The 17227-nt window shown below is 37.0% G+C and overlaps 2 long non-coding RNA genes across 3 annotated transcripts; both read right to left on the bottom strand.

Moving 5' to 3' along the window:
• Nucleotides 1–8769: 8769 nt before the first annotated feature.
• LOC147762188 (uncharacterized) lies at nt 8770–10441 on the bottom strand. The gene is made up of 2 exons (XR_015334088.1): nt 9303–10441; nt 8770–8910 (listed from the first exon to the last, which is right to left on the bottom strand). It is a non-coding gene; the product is annotated as an uncharacterized LOC147762188 (long non-coding RNA).
• A 2274-nt stretch (nt 10442–12715) lies between these two features.
• LOC147762187 (uncharacterized) lies at nt 12716–15253 on the bottom strand. 2 transcript variants are annotated; one of them, XR_015334028.1, is made up of 3 exons: nt 14890–15253; nt 14133–14207; nt 12716–13426 (listed from the first exon to the last, which is right to left on the bottom strand). It is a non-coding gene; the product is annotated as an uncharacterized LOC147762187 (long non-coding RNA). The 2 variants fall into 2 exon arrangements; XR_015334027.1 differs by lacking the exon at nt 14890–15253 and having other exon boundaries at nt 14133–14877.
• Nucleotides 15254–17227: the final 1974 nt, after the last annotated feature.

The raw sequence follows: 17227 nt of genomic DNA, 5'->3' as shown, positions 1-17227 counted from the left end.
TGCAAGAATAACTTATTTGAGGTATATTGTGAAGGTCTCTTTTGTCATAAATCTGCCATGTATAACCTGAATGTACAATGATTCACACCGCAGCAGCTTGTCTTAGTAAGGACTCAACCAGTTTGAAAACTTGTGGCATAGCTTCAAGACAAGATCACACCATCTATCCTTGCTGTTATGACGGATCTACTAGTACACTATCTATGTCTTGTCCTCCTAGTTTCTCTAATACCATTTCCCCTGATCTATGCTCACATCAATCTCTACAGCTTTACCAACTGCTACACAGTTTTTACATCTGAAAGTATAAAGCAAAAATTGTAATAAAGCACTATCAATTTACTTGTTAGATATTGATTTGAGGGCAAGAGAAAAATGCAGAAACCTCATATCATAATCAAGATAATTGAAAATCAAATATGCATAATCAAATTAATAGCTTTAATTGAACACACTACTGATAATTTAATCTTTTAAACTTCAGCATAAATTTCTCTTGTTAAAGCACAGCCACTTTATCAAAATGTGCTTGAAAAAAAAATGATAATAATAATAAAGAACCTGCACATTACTCAGTAGATGGAACATGGAGGTCAATTGCCACAAAATAAGTTGATTTGTACTTGGTAGCCTGAGAAATAGTATCAGGTATTAATTTGAGCAGAAAATTGAGTAATAATACCACAGAGTTAACAATGACACAAGCATATGGTGTTGTGTAACAAAATTCATGCATTACTTGCTGTGGCAGTGTCCTCCTCAACCTATCGTGCACCGCAGGTTTTGATTTTCAATGTCATCAAAATTTTTTATTGTTGTTAGTTTGATTTATGTATCTGCTATGCAAATAATATCCTTTGGAAAATAACTTACTGATTTAATTATGCTTTTGCAACATGAAATTATCATTAACTTTGCCGGTTCACGTGTATACAGTACCTTGCAATCAGTGCTGCTCTTTTCTCCCCAACTCGGCACTGACAGGCTAACCACATCGTTTCAAAACAACGTTGGTATGCTCCTTTACTTTTGGTGTTGGCAGTTTCGCCCTGGGGACATCGTTTTTGGTTAAAAACAACGTATCATTTTCACCCATCTATGCATTGCTCGTGTACAAAATGGCCGCTTGCTGCCCCCCCCCAAGGGAAAAATCGTAGCACGTGGGTAGTTACGCAAGACCTGTGACGTATAACGCGCGCAAGGTTATTGTAGATGACTATATATACATTTAACTTTTTTTAAATAAAATTTTAACCTTTTCTTGGATGGGAGTCAACATTATATGAGAGACCCTACCATCATTAATCTTTTTTAATCTCCCTTTCTGCCTCCTTTTTGGTGCAGCTGGAAAAATCTGAGCACTTCATCCTTTTATACTTTCACATCTCCCAAGACGTATACTGTTGACTCTGAAAATCAATAAGATATTACCATTTTTTTCTGTAAATATAACTGAAAAATTTAATGTTTCCAATTCTGTTCAATATACTTTGAATAATGATGTAGTTCCTTATGTTTATAAAAGAAGTAATTAAGTGGAGGATGGAATTATAAGATATCAATAGTCAAGTCATCTATTCTAGTGCTTTTGATTTAAAAAATTGGGCACTAACCTTCTAGTAATTTCCTGCTACGCCTTCATTTTTGCCTCTTTGGTTTTTCAAACAAAATTTTCTTAGATTCCAATCACCTGTTCTCACAGAAAAATATAAAGAATTGTATAAAAAGCAATCTCTGTGAACAAAATTTAACCAAAAAGACCAGGTTTTATATTTTGGGATAACTCTCTGGTAAACTCTGAGAATTCTGTTTGAGTTTCTTAAATATCATCAAAAAAATTACAGGTAAAATCATACTTCTCACCATTCCTTTCTCACAGTACCAATCGAAGTTACCTGTGATTTCCTTCTTTAACTCCTAAAATTCATTATTAGTAATACATAGAAAACTAATTACATTCCAGGCAAAAGGGTCTGTAAACTCAAAATTGAATTTGACAGGGTCAAAAGATGCTATATTGAGAACAGATTGATTTTTTTTCAATTTCCTTTGCCATTGATAATAATCTGGTTTGGACTTCAAGTAAAACAGTAAGTAAAGTATTGTTTTGTCAATTTTGTCATTACTCCCAGAATAACCATTTTTTCCCCCATTTGCAGGTTGTTTTTCTTTACTTAAAATCTTGTTGACTTTTAAAAGCTGCTGAATCCTCTTCAGTGTTCTTTTGGAATGTTTTCTTGTGGTTCATCATTTTTAACAAAATTTTAGATGGATCACAGTTGGAGTTTATTATCAAAGTGCCCAAATATGCAAGTGCAACACAAAATTTTGTTCCAGTACCTTCTTCCAATGGAGCCAAATAATATAGCTCATGCTGAGTAACATAAGTCCCAAAAAAGCACAGATGAATGCAAATGCAAGTTTGTTGTACAGCACGAACTTTGGTGGAGGCATTTTCAAGGCAAAAGCTAACAAAGAAAAGAAAGGATAGAGCTTAAAAAATGGAAAGCAAGGAAGAAACCAACATGCAATATGTAAAATTGTCAGCATCAGTTCTTGACCTTTTCTTTTTCAGCCTTGTAAGGGTGTTCTGTGTTGGTGTAATCTTGGTAACAAGCTCTGTGATATGCTTCAACTGGCCCATCTTACCAGTGACTCTTGATTGTATTGTAGCATGCATCTTGGCAAATGCCAGCTGCTTTTTTAAATGTATCCCAGCTTCATAATATAAAGTTTTAATACACAGTTGCAGGCACAATTTCAAACAGTGATATTGGACCTGTGTACAGAAGGAACTGCCGAAACTCAGTTGCTTTCCAGTATGCAATTTCAAAGAGTGATCAAGGTTTTCTTGCAAACTCTGATGGTATACTGTCTTTTAAGGCAACTAAACGTCTTGATATTTCTTGCAATACCCTATTAACAATTCTACAGGATAACGGGCCCTTCATCCACAGATTTAACAGCCTTTTCACTACCCCCAGACAAACAAGGTGCATATAATCAAGAGGAAAGCATGACACCATTTCAATGTTTAGCTGAGATAAAGGGGTAGGTCCCATGTGATGGTCTTCATCATTTTTTTTATCAAAAGAAATATCGGTTCTGAATGTAGCATTGGTTTCAGGAAAAGTCATTTTTCCCATCCATTTGCCTGCTTGAATACACTTATCACACCCATGATAACCAGAGAAAGACTTGACATTTTTTATGTACAGACACAGATGTGTCTGTACATATTGCCATCACCTGCGTCTGTCGTCGCCGTCGCTGATCATGTCGCCGTCGCCGTGCACTTTCAGCGTTAACACCATAAGTGAAAGACAGTTTTACTTTTTGGCTTTATATTTACAGAGCTGACTAATATTCATAAAACGCAGGTCAAGTTCGAAAATCAGCATGATCAGGCCATTATTGTAGAATTTATCCTGTTTTTTCACTTTTTAGCATATATGCAACACTGTTATCACATTTCAAGGAAAACCAATAGGCCTGTTGTCATGAAACTCACAGGAGTTATCAATCTTACTAAAACGCAGATCAAGTTCGAAAATCGGCATGATCGGGCCACTATTTTAGTAGTTATGCTGTTTTATTCACTTTTCAGCATATGTGCAACACTGTTAACACATTTCAAGGAAAACCGATAGACCTGTTGTCATGAAATTCACAGGAGTAATCAATCTTACTAAAATGCAGGTCAAGTTCAAAAATCAGCATAATCGGGCCATTATTTTATAAGTTATGCTGTTTTTTCACATTTCCTCAGATTCAATTCTTCGGCATGTTAACAGTCTCATTATTTAACTAATAAGATTAGTAAAAGTGTTTGTTTGACATTTCCTGCATCTTTACAACATTGTTAGTTGATTATGTAAAAATTATGGTAAACTTGTTATTATGTATTGTATAATAGAGTTTCAAAAATGGAAATAAACTCATTGCAGTTTGTCAGATTCATTCATTCACTATGTTCAGAAACTCAGAATGGAGGAAATTGGACATTTTAAACACTGTTCTATTGATATTTTCCCCATCTCATCAATTTTCTTAGTTGATCATATTTAAATGGCAGTAAATTGTTAATTTTGTTATATGTTAAAAAATTGTTAAAAATGAAAAAAAAAACACATTTCAGGACAGTGCTGTCTTGTCTACATTTTGGCATTTTCAAGGTGTGACTTTGAAGTTCCTTGGGCCTGAAGACCTTTGCTAGGTACATTTTCTGAATATCCATGATACTAATAATTATTAAAAATTGATGGTAATTATCCTGTTAAACATTATGTAATATTGCATCAAAATTTGAAGACACCCCTATTTTGGACACTGTTCCCATGATGACCATTTAAGGAAAACCATGTCACTTACTGTTCTCAAACTTACAGGAAGAAACATGGGACTTAAATAAAGCTTCAGTGGGCAATGCAGTCTATTTGGTAAATTTTTTTGGCAGTTAATCAGTTTTTTGTGAAAATTTAATTTTTCACATATTGGCATTTTCAAGGTGTGACTTAAGAATCTCCACCGGCTTGAAGACCCATGCTAGTCACATTTCTGAAAATCCATGATACGGATCTTTTATTAATAAAAACTGATGGTCATTATGCTGTTAAGCATTATGTAATATTGCATTAAAATAGAAGAAAACACAATTTTGGGTGCTGCTGCCATGATGACCATTATGGGAGAACCATGTTACTTATGATTGTCAATCTTTCAAAAAAGAAACAGGACTAAAATGCAGCCTGAGTTAGAAAAGCAGTCTGATTGGTTTCTTTTTCTGGAAGTTATACATTTTAGTGAAATATTCATTTTTATCATGATGGCATATTCATTGTGGGACTCGAAGCTCCCATGGACATGAAGCCAAATGGTAATCAAATTTTCTACATGTCCATGCTATTTATAGTCAATAATCAAAAATTGGTGATAATTATTCTGTAATTTATTATGTAATGTTACATCAAAATTGACAAAAATCTTTTTGCACTGCTACTACAAACATTATGAAAAGAAAACTGTGTTACTTATTATTATTTTCAACTTACAAATATGATTTGTAGGATTGGCATGCAGTTCAAATAAGGAAGCCAGCTCAAATGGGTTATCATTTATTATTGAATTTAAGCAGTTTTATGTGAAATTTTCATTTTTCTCATTCTGGCATTTTCAAAGTGTGAACTTAAACTCCCATGGGCCTGAAGCCTTACGCTTGTTACACATTTCACTTACATTGGTAATACCTGTTGAGCATAATTAAAATTTGATGTTGAATTTGCAGTTAAGCATAATGTACTTTTGCATCAGAATTGACAGTAGCCTGTTTTGTTATTTCCTGCTTTTTGTCTGTACATTTGACAGCTTTGCTGCCTTGTTCACGAAGGCACTGGCAGGTGTATCACAAATTAATGGAAGGGATAGCAATAAATAAACATTTCTCATGACAGGGGAAACTTCCCTTGGGGAAAAAGAATTGACATTGGGTCTATTCAAACAACACCCTAATCGTGAACGCACTGCATACACATCACACTCACCACTTTCATCAATGCGCACTTCAAGCGGCATAATCAAATGTGCATTGTCCATGCCTATAATCAAATCATCTTGCGATTGTGTATTAATCTGAGGAAGATTAATATCTGATAGATGAGGGAAAGCTGACACATTGATGTGTTGATTTGCTCGGACTTGTATAGTTGGGACAACTAACACATTCGATAAGTGGTACGTCTTTGCAGCGTCGCTGCAAGGAGACACGTCAATTGAAACAACAGCTGATCTAATGGACCTTGAACTGTCAAGAGTACTTAGCCGACATTGGACGTCATCTTTTGTATCAAGACAAAGAAAAAAAGCTAAGTGCTGTGATATAAAAGTAGATGTTAACCCGCTATCTAAAAGCATGAGTGCATTTTTTTTTTTCATATTTTTGCTAGGCGAGTGTTGCAGATCCATGCAGCAAAATTAAGTTAATAATTGATACAAGTGTATTTAAATAATAATTGTTGTTATTACTATTGTTTGTTGTAATTAGGATATTATTATCAGTATTTGTCATTGTTTGTTTCGTTTAGAGAATAGTTTTTTTTTAGGTTCAAAAAACTACATATAAAACCTCAAAAATAATGAACCAAAATTCTATACTATTTGAAATTACACAGCATTTGGTCAGGTAAACTGAAAACAGTCCAAATGTTTAATCTCTTTTTACAATCCATGAGATATCCTCTGGACAATTAGGGACAGATTTGATGTGAGTTGCTCCAATCTTCCAACATAAGTATGCTCTATAGGCAGCATGCCACATACTGGCATTGTCCTCTTCACCCTCTTGTCTGTCATTGTCCTCTTCACCCTCTTGTCTGTCATTGTCCTCTTCACCCTCTTGTCTGTCATTGTCCCCACCTTCATAATCCCCCCTGAGTACTCTGTTCACTGCCAGACTGAAGGTATTCTGGATGATGTATGTCATTATGTAGAAATAACATGTAAGAGGTAAATTGGTTTCAATTATGTGGATTTAATACACTTAACTGTGTTCCGTTCTGCATGGTTTGGAATAAGTTTAACAATTCCCTGCAAGCAGGCATTGTAAAGAAAAATAATGCAGTCTTTTCAGATAAGTCTTTTTTAATCCAAATCTTCTCAAAACATATCAGTCTTTATAAGTAGCAAATAAGATTTTTTTCAAGGTTTACTCCATAACCACTTCCAAATTCTTAATTTTGCACTTTGAACATCAAACACAAAAAACATTAGGTGATATTTATCTTGTGTACAACTTAACCTTCCTTGGCAAAAATTCCATAGCCCAGTCCATGATGACAAGACATTCAGATGCAGTTATATTTTGGAGAAGGTCTGCATGGCTTGATCCTGATTAATTGTCCTGATTATATGTCTCTTCCAGTCATATATTTTCTCTACTGACATCTGTAATGTTTGTTCTACAAACCCATCACCATCTCCACATTTCATAAGTTGAAGGATTGTATCTTATAGGAGTGCACAGTGTGGATATTGTGTTGTGAAGGTGAAAACATTCCGCAGAGAAAACTCTGCTTTTGGATCACTGAGGAGCCATGTGGTACAGTGGTCAGGGTATGTGTCTTCACTCTTCAGGTTCAGTTTTTATTCTGTGTCTTCAGGTAATACAGGCTTGTTGATAAATCATTCTTCAAACTTTGACATTGATTAGCAGAAAAATGGACCCTTTGTTGATCTATGGTGTTTTGTCCAATCCATACTCAGCTTTCTGAGAGCCCTAAAGCCTTCTAAAAGTCTGGCTACAGATCTATGGTGTTTTGTCCAATCCATACTCAGCTTTCTGAGAGCCCTAAAGCCTTCTAAAATGTCTGGCTGGCAGATCTTCTGTGTTTTGTCCAATCCATATTCCAACAGGTGCTCAACTGCCTGAATGAAAGTTAATAACAATAACAAAATGATATATACTAAGAAAAAAAGGGAAAACCCCACACACTATTTTAATGTATAAAAACATATGTGTCTATACAAAGTTAATTTTGTAGTTCAATACATTAAATTACATATTACTGTCTGTATATATAGGCTACTGTCCATAGCCCATTACGTGTTTTAAATTTGCTTGAAGTAACAGTTTGTTGATTAAAAAAAATTCTTATTAAATATATTAATTCTGTATCAGCAACATAAAAAATTACTTGAATGCAAGGAGTGCATGGAATCAACACTATAAAGAAAATATCAGTTTATTATTGAACATATTTACTTTTTCTTATCACTTGGATAGGCCAAGCTCCTTTTTTAGTAACAAATAACTTAACATAAAAACCTGGTACTTTCCACAACCTAAAGGAAATCTTGTCAATTCTGCAACCAGTTACTAAATCTAAATTAACATACTGCCATAATTCCTGTGGTAAATGACCAATTGTAATCCACTCTCCTTCGTGTGAAATCTGGACTGCCTTGCTTCCAATAGAATAATCATTATCCAACATGAGTCTTGTTGATACAGTTTCAATAAGCTTTTTGTTCATTTGGTTATGTATGTTTTTCAATAAAGTTTGTCTATACTGAAAATGGGCAACCCCCAATACTTTAAAAGGTAGACAGTGCTCAACATTTTCATCAGCAACATCTTCATCTTCCCCCCCCCCCCTTAGCAAAATTTTAAGCTTCCCGCACACTGTTTCTGCATATGCGCAGCACATTCACAGTAAGGGTTTCTGCGCATGCGCAGCACGCCTCATTTGCATGGTAAAATACGCACCTCCTGCATACTCCTTGCACATCTCCTGCACACCCCCAACACCAGAACCAGCACACTTCTTGCATACCTCCTGCATACTTCTGGCACACCTTCTGCGTACTTTTTGCACACCTTCTGCATACTTTTTGCACATCCCCTGCATAATTCTTGCACACCTTCTGCATACTTTTTGCACACATCCTGCGTACTTCTTGCACACCTCCTGCGTACTTCTTGCACACCTCCTGCATACTTTTTGCATACTTCCTGCGCACTTTTTGCATACCTTTTTGCACATTTCCTGCACACTAATTTAAATATTTTATAACACAATTTAAATTTTACTCGCTTGTTTTTCAATCAGTTGATATTGATTCTACAAAGACAGGTTTTGAGTTACATTTGAAGACATGTGCCAACATCTTAAAATTTTGTTAAGCACGTTAGAAAAGTCGAAATTATCCTTTGGAAACTGTACTGTCACTGAACAGAAATATTGTTAAATCTGTTTATCAACAACAAACAAGAAATTACAGTCATATATTGTGCTTTATTAATCAAATTAAAAAGTTAAACAAAATCAGCAAAATCCAAGCCATGTCCATATTTCTCGTCTTTACATCTTTCTGCCACATGTCTCTTGTTTACTCATCCTGTCCTGCTCCATCCATCTAACAAAAGAGTACACCATAAAGTCCTATAAATTCACCACACTTCACAAAGCTAAACATCCACGTGGAGGACAAAATCATTTCAAAATACACATTACTGTTTGATAAGTCCTAAAATCAAGTTCAAGTGTTTATTGTTCATATAAGAAAAGGTAGAAAGCTAGCCAGAAAAAATGTCTTGGATATTAAAAAAAAAAAAACAAAGTGCTAAAACTGCTTTGAAGAATAGTTTATATACATTCCTTACACATCTACGTGAAATCTTAGGGTTTATGGCTGCATTCACTTTTTCACTTATTTTCAACATATACTTGAGAATAATAACAAAATTTACAGAATTGTTGAATGATATAATCAACTTGCAGTTAGTGATGCTCTATTTTAAAACTTACTCTGCACAGCTCTTTCAACTAGAGAATCCTTCACAAAAGAAACTGTTGCTGATATTTCTTGTGGGCTGAAACAACTCTCTAGTACGGTAAAGTCTTGAAAATTTCGTCGCTTAAAAATTAATTAATATTTTTAATTGTGTAAATCCGACTAATTTTTCAAAATTACCTCTCCCCGACTCCTGGGTATGACGAAATTTTCAAAAATCCGGCCTTTTGGCTTTTATCCTTAGCGTCTGTTATCTTTGACCCTCCTATATTGTGGGATATTTATTACTACTTCCTAAGTCGTTTTTTGGTGGTAAATAATAATCTATTTATTACTGCATCTCGATTAAGTTTAACTTACTATACCAGAAAATATCTTCTCGGTAAGAAATATACCTTCTGATAGAGGAGAAGGATCAAGATAAGCCTAATTGCCTCCTTGCATCATAACCTGGACGCGACATATTTAAAAAAATACGCACTTGGCAACGTTTGTTGCATGCAGGGCTTTTCCCAGGATTGAGTGTCAGGCCTTCTAAAATTACCATCTGTAACTTCCTAAAAATTTACAGGGAGTTAAAATAATTGCTCCCGCTGACGATCTTCCGCAATTTAAGTTCCTTGAATTATAATGAAAACTGCATTTTATTATTGCTTACATCGCGAACGATCTCCCGATGATGATAAGAAAATTGCCTTTTCGTCTCGCTCGGATTGCGAACGATCTCCCTCTGATGATCTTACGCGAACAAAGTCCTGGCGATATTACGCAAACGATTCTTCGCCGATACATGTATATCGTGAGCGGGGAAGGTGGGTTAAAAATAAACTTAAAAATATATATTATTTATAATATTCAACGGGGGAGGGTTAGAATTATGATCTCCCACTGACGGTCTTTTGCAAACTAAGTTCCTTGAACTAATATGAAAACTGCATTTTATTATTGCTTACATCACGAACAATCTCCCGACGATGATATGAAAATTGCCTTTACGTCAAGCTAGGATCCGCGAACAAAGTCCTGAGGATATTACGCGAACGATTCTCCGCCCAAGATATACCGTGAGCGAGGGAGGGCGGGCTGATTAAAGATAAAATGAAAATGAATTTTTTAAATCCCAAGTGTGTGTCACTGTGTGTGTGTGAGTGTGTGTATGTGTGTGTGTGGGGGGGGGGGGGGGGGGGGGGGGAGGAGATCAATAATGATTTTCCGCTGACGATCTTCCGCGAACGAAGTTCCCTAAATCCATTGAACTAATATAAAAATTGCATTTCATTCTTGCATACATCGCAAAGGATCTCGCGCTGATGATCTTACGCGAACAATTATCCGCCGAAGATATGCCGTGAGCGGGGAAGGGGGGGTTAAAGATAAAATGAAAAATATATATTATTTATAAAATTCAAAGGGGGAGGGTTAGAATACTGGTCTCCCGCTGACGATCTTTTGCAAACTAAGTTCCTTGAACTATTTTGAAAATTGCATTTCATTCTTGCTTATATCGCGAACGATCTCCCGATGATGACATGAAAATTGCCTTTTCGTCTCGCTCGGATCGCGAGCGATCTCCCTCTGACGATCTTACGCGGACGATTCTCCGCTGAAGATACTGAGTATGCCGTGAGCGGGAGCAGGGGGGTTGAAGATAAAATGAAAAATATGTTATTTACAAAATTCAAAGGGGGAGGGGGGTTAAAATAATGATCTGCTGACGATCTTCCACGAACGAAGTTCCATTGAACCTAAGATCTAATATACCATTAGATCTTAGATTGAACTAATATGAAAAGTGCATTTTATTCTCGCTTACATCGCGGACGATCTCCCAGTGAAGATATGAAGATTGCCTTTTCGTCTCTCTCGAATCGCAAACGATCTCCCGCTGATGATCTTACGTGAACAGAGTCCGTTACAAATAAGAAAATTATCTTCTCGTCTCGTTTGGATTGCGAACGATCTCTTGACGATATTACGCGCAAGATTCTCCGCTGAAGATATGAAAATTGCCATCTTGTCCCATTCGCATTGCGAACGATCTCCATGTACGAGGCAGGCAATCGTTAAATGGTCCTAGATTGAACATGGACATGAATAGAAGTGACGGGTACATGTCCCTTCGAGATAATATCTTGATTTTTTCATTGTGTCTTCCTCATTTAGGACAGCCGCCGATAACAATAACGGCGTTACAAATGACAAAGCCGCGGCCTGTGACTTCTACTGTATTTGCCGGCTTGATAACGCACCTTGAGCCAGGTAATAGTTATGAAACTATTTAGACAAAGGCCGACGTTCCCGCAATTAAGAACGGGAATTCACATGTTAACCACCTATATTGTGAGCAACCGCTCGCAGGGGCGCACTATTGTTCCTATCTCCCATTGAGAGTGTTATCGTCAATGAGATCCTGATCGTATCATTGTCTTAAATCAACTGACGCATTACCTTCATATTTGAGCTGGACAACGCGGCCATATTTGGTGACGAACTTTTCAAAAATTATTGAGTACCTCATTTTCAAGGTCGACGAAGTTTTCAAAGGGAAAAAAATTACCTCGGCGGAAAATCGTCTGTCGACGAAATTTTCAAGAACGACGAAATTTTCAAGACTTTACCGTAACTTCTTTATCACAAAGGTACTTGACTTTTTGGTACACTTTGTGAGAGTTTCGATTAGCCACCAACTAAAGATATTCACAGCAAAGTCTCCCTTCCAGTCTTGTCATGCCAGGTTCTGTATGTTCCCAGATAGCAAAGAGTGGTCGCGCCAACGTCGGCCCGACGACTTTGCCTCCGTCGGGCCAACGTTGGCAGACGACGTCGGTTCGAAGTCGGCGTGTCCGGCGGCCCGCCGTCGGCCCACCGGTGGTCTGCCACCCTTTTGCCAACGTCGCACCGACGCTGGGCCGACGTCATTATGGATAAACGGCGGTCAGCCGCTGTCATGCCGACAATTTGCCAACTTCGCGCCAACGTCGGGCCAACGTCGTTATGAGCTATTACTATCGGCGGTTAGCCGCTGTTATGCCGACCTTTTGCCGACGTCGCACCAACGTCGGGCCAACGTTATTATCGATAACCGGCGGTCAGCCACTATAATGCCGACCTTTTGCCGACGTCGCGCCAACGTTGGGCCAATGTCGTTATGAGCTATTACTATCGGCGGTTAGCCGCTGTTATGCCAACGGTGCCACCTTCTTGCCAACTTCGCGCCAACGCCGTTAACCATCGTTTTACCACCTTTATGCAAATAATGCCGTTCTTTAATTAGCCAATGTTATTATGGACTCTCCATGGTCAGCCAGCTATGACTCAATTGGCGAACGTTGGCAATAGGGTAGCAGCGGCGTTTCTTCGTAATAACCCTCTCACTGAAGTGAAAAAGTCCCGTTGGCCTAAAAGATAATAATAATAACAACGTGAATCATGTTTTGTGAAGAAACATCTTTATAAATCTGAGTGAGTTAATAACGATAATTCAATTAGTTATTGAAAATAAATATTATTACTGATGCATCTCTAAAAATCTACTTTACAGATGTCATATATAATCCAAGCTTTCGGTCCCTAGGCCTTCTTCAGAGACATTAAAAAATGGTGAAGAAAAACTCCTGGGGTATGTGGCGTCGATGACGTGTTAAAGGCACACGATGCTGCAAAAGCGTCCTAAACGCTAAACGTAACATATAAAAAATCAATATTCATTTAAGAAACTATTGTCTCTACTGAGTCCATTATTCAAGGTGTCTAGTGTTCTAATACATTTCTGTACGACGATCCGTCTTTGCCTAGTGTCGTTTCCTTTTAAGACGGTGACGGTGATGTCTTTAGCTGAGTGTTGTGTTGTCCCACAGGCACGAAGAGGTTTTTGTTGTTTATAGGGCAGCGGTGGTGTCTAATTCTGTCTTTTAATTTCTGCCTCGTTTCCCCGACGTACATTTGATGGCATTGTTAACATCATATCGAATAGATGACGCTCTGTGAGTCGCAAGATTTGCAGCATATCTTTGACTACGACACTACGCTGGAAAGAAGTGACTGTGGCCTTAATTCCCACACGGGACGAAGAGGAATGATGATGATGACTAAGATTCATCTGAGGAACTCTGCTGCGGCGCCTGGGCTGCTTCTCTCTCTGTGAAGAGAATAGAAAAAATATAAAAACTCACACTTAATCTAATAAAACATACAAAATTCACCGTTAATATCATATGTTATTTCACTGATATGCAAAATAAAAAAAGGCTAAGAAGACAACTGAAACCAAGCTTAAGGAATCTAGCATGATACTGATCCACGTTTCTCTAACTATTATTTTTTCTATTTGCGATGTGAAATGTTTTAAACTTTATGAGGTCAGGGACAGACAGGTTAGTTTTGTACGCTCGATTTTGGCCGCAACGAATCAACAATCCATGTTTCTCTATCGTATTATTGAACCGTTGGTTTCAGTTGTCTTCTAATGACTTATTTCTTAGTTCGCATCCAATCCACCCGCGCTTATTCGTAATGTTGCATATTGAAATGAAGTTGTTAATGTATACTTTGAAATGTAGACGAAATAATGTAATTATTTTCCAGGGAAGTGGTTACTCTGCTAAATATATTACCCTTCTTCTTCTTCTCCAGCCTCCTCCTCCTACCCCCATCCCTGTCACTTACATATATTTTAAGAAGAATAATGTACTAAATTCCAGAAGAGAGTCGCAGGCAAGAAGTAGGCTAAATTAATTTCTTAGTTGTTTACTACTTAATCCATTGATAGGGATGATATAAGTTAAACTACTGCATCTTACCATGGCAATGACACACTGAAGCACTTTAACTATATACACACATACCTTTCAAGTGTATTTTCTTGTGAGGATTGACTGCTCAACACAGGCGACAAATAGGTAGTAATGCATGATGGAAGACTATAAGAGAAATATGAGATACATATTAAGTGTGGCTTTGTAATGTGCACAAAATGCCTTGTCTAATTATGAGCCTAAACCAAAAAAGAAACATTATTATATCATACCCTGTGGGTATTTGACTAAACATCTAGAAAAAAATTCAATTTAAACTTGCCCCCCCCCCCCCCTCCCTAAAAGAACCACCGCTGGATATTTTAGGTTAGCCTACTGACCCCTTAATGCTAAACTGAGTTTGGAATGTATGCCATAAGGTTTATCCAGTGTTAAGCCCATGCTGACATTATAAGTTTACATGTTAGTATCATGCAGCCTTGCTAAATACACCTATTATATAAGCATTTCAAATTCAACTAGAGAAAATATAAACAATATATACTCCTAGGTACAAAAAAAGTACTAGAACGTTGCTCATTCACATTTATAAATTGTCTATACATGAAATGTGGTAATTGAAATGTCTTTCAAAGCATAAAAGAATTTGAGCGGGAAAATCTTTTTGGCCGCTGGAAACCCAACGTCGCCCCGACGTTGGTTCAAAGGTGGCATGCAGCGCGCCAACTGCCTGCAGCTACGACTAACAAATTATTGACAGATTTGCTTGTTTTCGTTAATTCATCTACAACAAATAAACCTCCACCTATAGTACGAAAAACATAAACACTTTAAAGTAAATACTTACCTAACAATTTGGTGCAAAATACGGAAAATATGAAATAACCGTCAAGTGCACTAACAACGATCTATGGCCGCTTAGTGTGGGTGACCTCGATTTGAAATTGGCCGCTTAGTGCAAATCGAGCACAGCTGGTGAGCCACCGTTATACCGACGTCGGGCCGACGGCGTGAAGCAGTCGTCGGCCCGACGTCGGGTCACCAGTAGTGGCCCGACGCACAGCTGATGAGCCACCGTTATACCGACGTCGGGCCAACGGCGTGAAGCAGTCGTCGGCCCGACGTCGGGTCACTAGTAGTGGCCCGACGTCGGCCCGACAACGCCTGCCGACCGCGACCGTGCCGACCAATGCCGACGTCGGCCCGACCGCTCATTGCTATCTGGGTTGTCTACTCTTTAGGATCACCTAAAATAAACAATTATTCAACAAATATCCATTTGTTCAAGTAACACAGTAAGGACAGATTAAATTATATAGATAATATTTAATAAACCACAAACCAAAAATGAAATGAAATGTAAATGTTTTGATTTTTTTTTTTAGAATCAACTGCATTTAACTGCATTCTGTATCCTTGACTTAGACAGGATACCACACATCTGATAACATCAAATAGGTGGGTACTGTAATTGGTGTAACAATAGCTACAGGAATAGTGACCTAATAATAGGTGCCAGGCTAGCTAACAAAAGAAATTCACACTTGTTGAATCTGTGGTTGGTGCAGTAGGGCATTCTTTAACATCAGTTGACTGTTAAACCCTAGGCTTAAAGTGTGATTGAGCATGATTTATAATAAAATGTATCTTTAAAAATATTAATTTGTCCTCGTTCCCCACCATTTATGTGGGACAGTATTTATGTTCACTTACTTTTACATTACATTACATTATATTAGGCAGGATTGAAATTCCACTTTTTATAACAGCCAAGGTCAAGTAAAATCTGACTATGAGCAAGATTAAAATCTGACTAGATAAGGTTGACTTTCAGTATAATAGAAGAAATATGAAGTTAGTGAATATCATCATTAAAACAGTAAAAATACATTAATATACTATGTTTTTATCTTTTTGTGAAAATCAACTAGCAAAGTCAAGATTATACTAGTAGGAGCCAATGTTAATTTACCAACCCTAGATTTCATGACTGTTTTTTATACATCCTGATAATAATCTTTTTTAATGGCGGGCATGGCATTACAAAAGTTGTGATTTAATGAATGAGTTTAAATAGTTGATTAGGCATTTTTCTATTAGATGTTGTTAAACTTATATTGCCCTTGACTTATTCTCATACTTTGAGTGAGGTAAACACCATAGTTTGTTTGAACAAAATAATTTATAACTAGCTTTGCATAATGTTATTGATTTTTTTGTTGGACATATTAAATAATTGGTATCATTATATTAAATAATCAAATGATAAGGTTTTTACTCTAAAATAGCATACTCCGATAAAATTGAAAGCTTGCTGTACACTCAACTCACACAACTTAAAATTTCTAAGTTTCCTGTACACTTGTTGCACACTCCTGATGAAATTGTAAGTTTATTGCATGCTTTCTGCACACATCTGTTGAAAAATCAAGTGTCTTGCACATTTTCTGCACACTCATGACAGAAAAATTACATTTTCTGCACACTTGTTGCATACTCTTGATCAAATTTTAAGGTTATCGCACACTCTCCGCATGCTTCTATTGAAATACCAAGTCTTTTGCATACTTTCTGCACACTATCTGCACACTCCCCAAAGCTGTCTACTGCACACTCAAGAGTGTGCTGCACATGTGCTGTACATTTGCAGCACATGCGCTGCACACTTTTCATTTTGCTAAGGGATACTCAAGTTTTCACGCAATTGCAAAGCATAATCAGTTTGTAAAGCAGGTGAACCAGGGGGTTCCTCAATCATTGCGTGTACCAGTAAATCAATTTCTTGACCTAACATCATTAGATTTGAGGTTTCGCTGGTGCTGTTGTGTCGTGAGCTGCAGTATAGGCCATAAGGAATAAGGGGATCTTAAACCAAACAGAGGGGGTATCGTTACAATATCATCTCCCTACCTTTATTTGGGGAAAATACTTGTTTCTGACATAATGTCCTTCTGAAATCTTTTGTTGGAGATGATTTGTCTCAATGCAGTCAAGGTTTGTGAACCAGGCTCCAACCATTTCTTTTTCCTCCCTGACATCAGGCCCACTTGGGCCACTTGGGCCACTTTGACAGAGTAAAAAAATTAAAAACACATTATTTATTTATTTATTTATTTATTTATTTATTTATTTATTTATTTTATTTTATTTTTGCATGTATTTTGGTGACTGTCTTACCTTAAATA

Source organism: Lingula anatina, chromosome 4 (assembly GCF_051362555.1).
Source record: "Lingula anatina isolate TDL-2025a chromosome 4, LinAna3.0, whole genome shotgun sequence".
Lineage (NCBI taxonomy): Eukaryota > Metazoa > Brachiopoda > Lingulata > Lingulida > Lingulidae > Lingula > Lingula anatina.
This window is presented reverse-complemented; position numbering and strand designations above follow the sequence as displayed.